At 44.4% G+C, this 9,186-nt stretch overlaps 1 long non-coding RNA gene across 1 annotated transcript; it reads right to left on the bottom strand.

Moving 5' to 3' along the window:
- Nucleotides 1-468: 468 nt before the first annotated feature.
- LOC142829414 (uncharacterized) lies at nt 469-2,340 on the bottom strand. Its single transcript, XR_012903814.1, has 3 exons — nt 1,687-2,340; nt 1,442-1,536; nt 469-1,009 (listed from the first exon to the last, which is right to left on the bottom strand). It is a non-coding gene; the product is annotated as an uncharacterized LOC142829414 (long non-coding RNA).
- Between the last annotated feature and the right edge of the window lie 6,846 nt (nt 2,341-9,186).

Raw genomic sequence — 9,186 nt, 5'->3', positions numbered from 1 at the left:
GGGCAGCCAGATCTCAGTGTCATCTGGGGGGTGCCTCCCCACCTCCTGTCGCCAGCCCTCAGAGCAGCCCAAAGCATTCTGGGATTGATTTAAAGGACCCCGAGCTCTGGCTGCTGCTGCAATAGAGACAGCCAGAAGCCCTGAGCCCTTTTGAATCGCTGAGCTCTGGGGCCTGCCACCTTTCAGCAGGCCTCATCAAGCATGGAGCTACTCCAGAGAGCTCAAGTGGTCTTGACAACAATGGCCATAATGTGAAAGTTTATCTATCTAGATTGCTTACTAAACCATAAGATCTTCAAGGGAGCTGTCATGGTATTAATTACTTATTATAGGCTGATTGTCTGCTTAGCCTTGACAGTGTGTGTCTGTTGCTTTGCTGGGCTGTGCTGGGCTTGCTTTCATATAATGGAATGAGATGTGCTTTCAAAGTCAAGAATTTCATTTCTGAAAAACAAATGTAGGACACATACTACATGACACAGCTGCACTTTGTGGGAGGGAGGGGGGAAACGGAGGAATTGAGGCCCCAGCATGTTTACAGATTTGTAGATGTTCAGGTATCCAGTGTAGCCCTGCTGTCCGATGTGCCATGCAATGGATGCTGCAGTTCAGCAGGGGATGGAAGTTGAGTACGGTGGGTGCCTGTCAGAGTCTGCAGGGCCAGATGTTGAAGGGGCAGGTGTGGAATGCATTGAGTACTGACTCAGTTGTGGAAGGGGGACATATGGAAAACAGTTTTATGTCACAGAGGTGCTCCATCTGCAGTGCTACCAATGCCTAGAGTGTCAGCCTAGCACTGCATAATGTTTAAGAGCCGCTCCAGGGCTTCACTTTACTGTTCAGCCTTCTTCCATTCCCTTCTCTCATTGTCCCTCTACTCCTTCAATTCTTTCTTTTCACTGGCAGACTGAGGCATAATGGTCCTCTTTGCTTTACCAAGGCCGCTTCCTTACCCTGTGCAGCTGTTCATCTGGTGATCATGAGGAAGGCTGGGATCCTAAGGTTCAATCTGTGAAGCCAAAATGCAACATTTTCCAAAGCTGCCATTGTTAACACCAGCCAGAACACTGTCACAACCCTTTTGAAACATATCTATTACTGACTGGCCGTCCCTGGGGGAGTACACATAAGACACATGACACCGCCCCCTCCCCCCGCTGGTGAGTTAACCGCAGGGACAGGAGATTTCATTGCTGCAAGGCCTTACTATAGTCTGGGCATGTGTTATTGGGGAGAGTCAACACTGCAGGGATGGCTCTATAATCCATAATATCCCCACATTTTCCACAGGCTACGTTCATGCTGGAAGATATCTTGCTGCTGAGGTTGAGCTGGGAAACAAGAGAGGGTCTTCTGCAAGAGAGTAGCTTCTGTCTTGTCTTGCCTGTATGCAGCAATCCCTCCCTCCCCCCATTATAGCACCATAGTGTGGGAATGTTACCTTTAATAGGAGGGGGAACAAAGCAGCTCTATCCAGAAACCTGCAGAAGTGAATAGCCCAACATCTTCATGGCATTTTCAATGAGATCTGTGAAGCTGAGTACCATGAGGTGAGATTCCATCAACATCGTGTTCCACATCTGACTACACTATGTCAATAATAGCATCATGCAGACCCAGACCTTTTTGCAACCTTTCTTCCCCAAGCAACTTGCTTCAGGACTACCAGAAATCAAAACCACTTACCAGGTGCATCCTGTGTTGCTTGCGCTTGCCCAGCCTCCATCTGCTCCTCCAGAGTAGAAAATAGCTCCTGACTGCAAGCATCCGTGGATGTCGAATCATCTGCTGGCCCTGGATCCCACTTGCCCTCAGCACTGTCATTCACAATTTCCTCCTCCTGGCTCAGTCCATTCTGGGATGACCACTGAGGCCCCAAAATATCCACAGGGGTCTTTGAAGTGGAGGTGAAGTTGCCTCCAAGTATGTCATCCAGCTCTTTGTAGAATGGGCAGGTTGTGGTCACAGCACCAGAGTGGTGGTTTGCTTCCCACACCTTGTGTGAGGCTTTTCACAGTTCCTTCACTTTGACCCTGCATTTTAGAGCATCCTGGTTATGGCCTCTTTTGGTCATGCATCTAGAGATGTGCCCATAAGTATCATAATTCCTACAGCTGGGACTGGATGGCCTCCTCTCCCCAAACACTGATGAGATTCAGCACCTCGGCATGGCCTGGTGTGTGGAGCAGTCATGGTTACCTGGAAAGATGTGCTGAGAGCACTCCATGCAAAACCAAGCAAACAGGAAGAGAACTTTCAAAATTCCCAAGGAATGTAAAGGGCAGGCCTGAGAGTTGGTCACCTAAGGGCAGTAGATATCAAATCAATGACCAGAGAGGCAAGAACAGGCACTGTGAGACAGGTACTGGAGACCAGTCACATTGCAGTAGTAACACAAGGGTGTCCACACTGACATCACAGCACTGCAGCCATTGTGAAGCAAGCCCTAGGCCTCATCAAAGTGGTTTACCTAGAGTGCAGCAACTGCGGAGTTAGTGTGCACTGAGTTCCTTGCCAGTTGGACACCTTGGGAGTTACAGCTCTGGTAGCTGATTTAATGTGATGTAATTTCCCAGTGTAGACAAGGCCTTAGTCTGTTCCCCTGGGTATTGAGCTGTGACACTGTTATTACCTTTCCTTGACCTTAAAAGCTTGTCCCTATCACTAACAGAAAGTAGTGTAATAAAGGAGATTACCTTACCCACCTTCTCTCTCTCTCAATCAAAGTTTTGTCACTTAGTTCAGTGGAAGCAATATTAGATTTCAATGTGTGCCCTTCTTTTATTGCTATTGCCTGCATCTGTACACCTGATCTCTCTTCACTACCAGGGTATTTCACTGAAGTGTGGTCTCCATAATAAGCCCAGCTCTAAAGCCACAAAAAGCTAGGCAGCTAAAAGAATAGACGTTGCTGTAGCTGATGCATTAGCACATTCTTGTTTTTTCCCAGGAATAGAAGGCTTGAGACAGGGAAGCAGTTAGTAGAAATTAAACTGGAGTGGGTAATAATTTTTGACTGGGGGCTACGCTGGAAGGGACAGGCCCAGCATACTTCCATGCTTCCCCACCCACAGACCCTGATTGGGGGTGGCGGACCATGCAAAGTTTTACATACTCCCTCCCCCCTGAGAGAACCTAAAGCTGTTTTGAACAGCTGGAGGTTCCTGCTAGGTACCCATGCCCCTGGCGGTGGGAGGAGACTTCGCATTCTCTTCCCTGCTGCCCCCAGGTCAATCAGGGTCTGGGGAGGGGGCGCATGTGAAGTCTCTCTATTCCGCCCTGCAAAGGAAGGCCATGGTTAGAGTCAGTCACCAGCTGAGCCACAGATGGCGGTTGACTTTAAGTGCAGAGCCCCTTGCAGGATGGGAGGAGACTTCATGCACTCCCTTCACCCCGAAGTCCTGATTGGCCTGGGGACAGGGGGAGCACATAAGGTCTCCTCCCACCCTACCCCCATCCTGCAAGGAACATGTGGTGCTCAGAGGCACTGCACCCCTCGCAGAGCAGGAGACTTCTGCAGAGCAGGACATGGGGGCGGAGGGAGCGCACAATGTCTCCTCCTGCCCTGCCAGGAGCATGCGGCACTTCTAAGCATGCACACTCCTTGCAGGGTGGGGACAGGGGAGAAGACTTCATGCACTTCCCCCCCGCTCCCAGGCCCTGATTGGCCTGAGGACAGGGGAGCAGCAGGACCTCCATGGATAGGATCAACTCACTTGTAGAGGCCGTTTTCACCAATCCCTGAATTAGACTCTTCATTCCCTCTACTTCCGCATCCTTCGGTTTCTAGCAGAGTGCCCCAAGGATCTGTTCTAGGACCAGTTTTGTTCAACATCTTTATTGATGACCTGGATGAGGGGATGGATTGCACCCTCAGCAAGTTTGCAGATGACACTAAGCTAGGGGGAGAGGTAGATATGCTGGAGGGCAGGGATAGAGTCCAGAGTGACCTGGACAGATTAGAGGATTGGGCCAAAAGAAATCTGATGAGGTTCAACAAGGACAAGTGTAGAGTCCTGCACTTGGGATGGAAGAATCCCAAGCATCGTTACAGGCTGGGGACCGAATGTCTAAGTAGCAGTTCTACAGAAAAGGACCTGGGGATTACAGTGAATGAGAAGCTGCATATAAATCAACAGTGTGTCTCTGTAGCCAAGAGGACTATCAGCATATTAGGGTGCATTAGGAGAATCATTGCCAGCAGATCCAGAGAAGTGATTATTCCTCTATATTCGGCTTTGGTGAGGCCACATCTGGAGTATTGTGTCCAGTTCTGTGCCCCCCACTATAGAAAGGATGTGGATGCATTGGAGAGGGTCCAGCGGAGGGTGACCAAAATGATTAAGGGGCTGGAGCACATGACCTCTGAGGAGAGACTGAGGGATTTGGGTTTGTTTAGTCTGCAGAAGAGAAGAGTGAGGGAGGATTTAATAGCAGCCTTCAACTTCCTGAAGGGAGGTTCCAAGAGGATGGAGAAAGGCTGTTCACAATTGTGATAGATGGCACAACACGGAGCAATGGTCCCAAGGTACAGTGCGGGAGGTCTAGGTTGGATATTAGGAAAAACTATTTCACTAGGAGGGTGGGGAAGCACTGGAATAGGTTAACTGGGGAGGTGGTGGAATCTCCACCCCTAGAGGTTTTTAAGTCTCGGCTTGACAAAGCCCTGGCTGGGTTGATTTAGTTGGGATTGGTCCTGCCTTGGGCAGGCTGCTAGACTTGATGACCTCCTGAGGTCTCTTCCAGCCTTATGATTCTATGATTTTCAGTCTCCTCCTTTCTTTTGCTGCCCACCAACCTACTCTTCATTCCAGCCTTTGCATAATTGTCACACATAGGGGAGAGCACTATTGAGCTGAACCACTTTATGTCTAGAACAGCGAGGCTATTTTAACAGCACAAACATGTCACATTTGGGCATATATTTTTTTTGAAAATATTGTAAGAACACAGGCCACCACACTAATTCTACATGTTGCCATTCATGTTAGACCAAAAGAACTTTAACTGCATCTCTCCCAACAAGTACAACAGGTATGTCATATAACTCCAGGTTACTGTTTAGAGATTATCTTTCAGAAAACTGATAACAACATAACTTCCATGAATTCTATTTAGAATGAGGAGCATGCTACAGATAGTGCTAAACAAACTGGCAACAAATCAAATGCATGCCACGAAAAAGAAAAATTTCCAGAAATGATAGTTTTCTATGCTCCTCTGTTGTTAAAATCCTTGATTCTTTATCTCAAACATACTCAGTTTTTCCACTTGCAAAATCTTTAACTTCAAAGCCCTTCATGACAGTAATACATGCATTCTGGGGTGGGGCAAGGCCTGAAGAGGGAGCAAAAAATAGGCCAACATAGAGCTGTCACAAGAGTGAGAAAAGTATGCTATTCTATGCAGCTTTTCTATTCTTCATTTTCATTTGATTCAGATGTGTGTTTCCTTATGGACCACAGGATGATTTGATGACAATTTAGACACTGGGCTGAGTTGGATCGTGCCAGTGTAAAGTCAAAGTAACTCCACTGAAATAAAAAGATTTATATTGGTGTCCAACTTGAAGAAGTGGGATGAAAATCATGTCCATTGCACATTATATGTAACTCAAGGTTGCCTGTGCCAAATTCTGTGCCAATTTTCTAGACCAGTGTTTCCAAATTTTATTTGGCCACTGAACCCTTTTAAACTCAAAGGAATTTTGCAGAACTCCTAATAACGGTCTAATACATGGAGCTGAAAAAGTAAACCTCAAATAAGCAAGGATAATAATAAACAAATGCTAAATAAGATCATGAGATCAACATTTAGTTTAATTGCACCTATTTAAAAACAAAAATCACATCATATTAATTATTTTTTTAAATCATAAAATGATATTGTGAGGGAATTTTCTCGCAGAACCCTTATTTTCACTTTGAGGAACCCCGGTGTTCCACGGAACCCCATTTGGGAATCACTGTTCTAGGCAATTTATAGTTCTGCTGATGTTTTATACTTCTTGGCCTGATATGTAGCAGAACAGGGGAAGGGGAAGAGAAAACGCAAAACATTTTACATTTATCTCTGGGAAACAAATAGTTAATACATCCAGATTCAAGGTCCAGCTTAGTTCATATCGTACTACAGTAGAAGGCATTAAAATGTCAACATTTGCCAGATGCTATCACAGAGTTACAAATTACCACTGATATCTCCTATTTCTAAGTATAAGGGGAAACAGAGGAACTCTGAACAGCTGTCCAATGTTGACTTTTAATGGGAACCCAGAGATGGAACATCAGAAAGTCTGGTTTTCTTAAAATATCATTCTACAGTTACCTTTCCCATTTACAGTAAGAGGAGCAAGTGCAATATCTACTTTTTATGTCATTACACTTCATTGTGGCAAGGTGGAAAGTTTCTGCAGGAATGCCAATTTGGGCAAAGGGGAAATTGAACTGGGATATTCTCACAAGAGCATCAAGATATATTCTAACGAAATAATGTAAGAATTCTCAAGGGGAGGGGAATTTATAGTTCTCTTTCACATCTAAAGTGCCATAAAGCATCAAGAGTGGGGCACAGAATCTGTCCCACAATATTTGCTGTAAATGTTTACATTAGATATTATGGATGGATAAGTGTTCATTTCTTTTCCCCTCCAACCATAGTTTTCTTCTGAGAAAGCAAAGTTTTGGCCCAAATTACACTCTTTAATCTAAATTATCCATAGTTCTCCCCTTCCCCCAGAAACTTGATTTTTCTTATGTTACATGCATTAGGTTCAATGTGATCTGAGCTCAGATATGGGCAGAAATGGATTAATTATTTGGTACTTTACCCATAGAAAAGGGAAACTGATAGTTGCTGGCTGAAAGGATGAACCTTTCCTGAACTTACTTGCAGCTGTTTCAGAGCAATGACCTCTCCTAGTTCTTAATTGGTTAAAACAGGCTATATGCATTTCTTTCAGCAGCGCATGACATAGTTCATATTGAACCATACCCAATAGCATACAACTAGATAAAATTGCATTGTATCTAGCTGTATGATATTGGGTATGGTTCAATATGAACTATACCCAATATCATACAGCTAGATACAATGCAATTTTTCCCTCTTCAGTAGTAACAAGCCATCAATGCATTTCTGGTCTCATTGAAGTCAATAGGTGTTTTTTCCATTGACTTCAATGGAGGCAGAATTGAAACCAGTACATCTGAACTTCATTTTATAGCAATTACGTGGATCTCCACAGGATTTTCCATTTCACATACCTAGTCTTGTTTTCCAGTTATGAAATTCATATTTAAATACAGTCCTAAACACATCCTCCACCCCACCTCCCAAAATTAACATAAATCCTGTTATTTAAACTAGTTGGTTTTGTGTGCGTGTGTGTGTGTGTACTTAGTTTCCCTCACTGAAATATCTGGAGACTTAAAAATATTCATGGATTTTTCTTCCCCAGAGGACGGCAAGGTCAGGGTGTACTATCCCCTTTTAATAACTGAGGTCAATAGAATAAGTGATCTGCCCAGGGTCATTGAGAAGGTCTGTAAAGAAGTCATAAAAGTGACTTAACTGATGATAAAAAGCTAACCTGCCCCTCTTATTTAACCTGTCCACACAAAAGACACAAGAGACAGTTAATAACATTACTGGCTGGTCAATTTTAAACCCATATGGGAACTGAGCTCTCCCATCTCCTCATGCATCTCTATTCCTGATAGAGACTGAAACACATATATGACACCATCCCCCACTTCCACTGGACCCTGGGGTGGGAGTGATTGTAACACAAGTGGGGAACCATGCAGCAGAGAAAGTTTGGCCATTGGGAAATGATGGAACAGTGTTGTGTTCCCTGTATGGTCCATCAGACCTCTTCTAGGAAAGGTAATAGAACCAGTTCCATAGTTCAGTGGTTCTCAACCAGAATTATGTATTCCCTGGAGGGTGGGGGGACAAAGAGATTTCCTAGAGGGTATAGTAACTCATATTTGCTTTGCTCAACAGGTTACATAAAAAGCACTAGCAACATTTGTATAAACTACAATTCCATACTTGTTCATATTTCTCTGCATACTATACACTGAAATGTAAGTGCAATATTTATATTCTAATTGATTTCTTATAATTATATGGTAAAAAATGAGACATAAAAATGCAAAAATGTCCCAACTATTACTGGAAAATTGATGACTCTCATTTTGCAGTTAAATATTAAATGAGGTGTAATTTGGGAATAGGCAAGACAAATCAGACTCTTGAAAGGGGCACAAGAGTTTGGAAAGGTTGAGAGCTGCTATCATAGAAATCTGTGTCATGGATTCCTCCTTTAAAGATGATGGTGAGACGCTGAGTATTCAGGGCCTAAGGGAGATCTTGACAGTGGGGTTCCAATGGGCCATTGTGCTCAGGAGATGGGCAACTGCAGATCAGTTGTTCTACTGGGCTCAGTTCTCAGCCTTGTAGAAAGGGTATAATACATCTTGACCTTGCCTGTCCTTTGGGGAGAATAAATCCATTAATATTGTAAGTGTTCAGATAGTCCAGTGATGGGAAACATGTACATTTACAATTAAACTAACTTAAAATGCTAGCAGTCAGAGCACAGTCTGGGAGAAGATAGACTTCCTGGATTGTTGGTTGGAGGGAGGGATGGGCACATCCCTTTGCTCCAATGGATTCATATGAACTTGATTGATTTTCTTCCTCTTATCCCACAACTGTAGGGTGGGGGGAATCAACCCAGTAAAAGGAAATGTTTCTCATAATAGCAGCTAGACAGGCTGCCACCAGAGGTCATAGAGTTAAGTACAGTAGGTAGATTTTAAGAAGAGGCTGGATCATTTCAGAATCTACAATGGCATCTGTTGTACATGCAAATATAGGTGTGATCAAGTTTCATGCCTCTAGGGAGTCAGCTGATAGCCACAGAACTCAGGAAAGATTGAGTCCCCCTAACAAACTCTTCACCAGTAACCAGTTTCTTTGTGAAGGTTTCTTTCCTGGTGCCCTGGGAGCATGATATCAGATTGGATAGACCCGTGGTCACCAATCAGTAGGATGGGATGTACTAGTATATCCCGGAGCCTCTGACAGGTGATCCTGGCTGGTTTGGCCAGGAAGCTATCAAACGCTGGCACTTCAGTTGCTCCTCCACCCACTGTCCTGCCCTCTGCCTTGGAGCTG

This window comes from Pelodiscus sinensis, chromosome 5 (assembly GCF_049634645.1).
Source record: "Pelodiscus sinensis isolate JC-2024 chromosome 5, ASM4963464v1, whole genome shotgun sequence".
NCBI lineage: Eukaryota > Metazoa > Chordata > Testudines > Trionychidae > Pelodiscus > Pelodiscus sinensis.
Note: the sequence above shows the minus strand (reverse complement) of the source record. Positions and strands in the feature narration are given on the sequence as shown.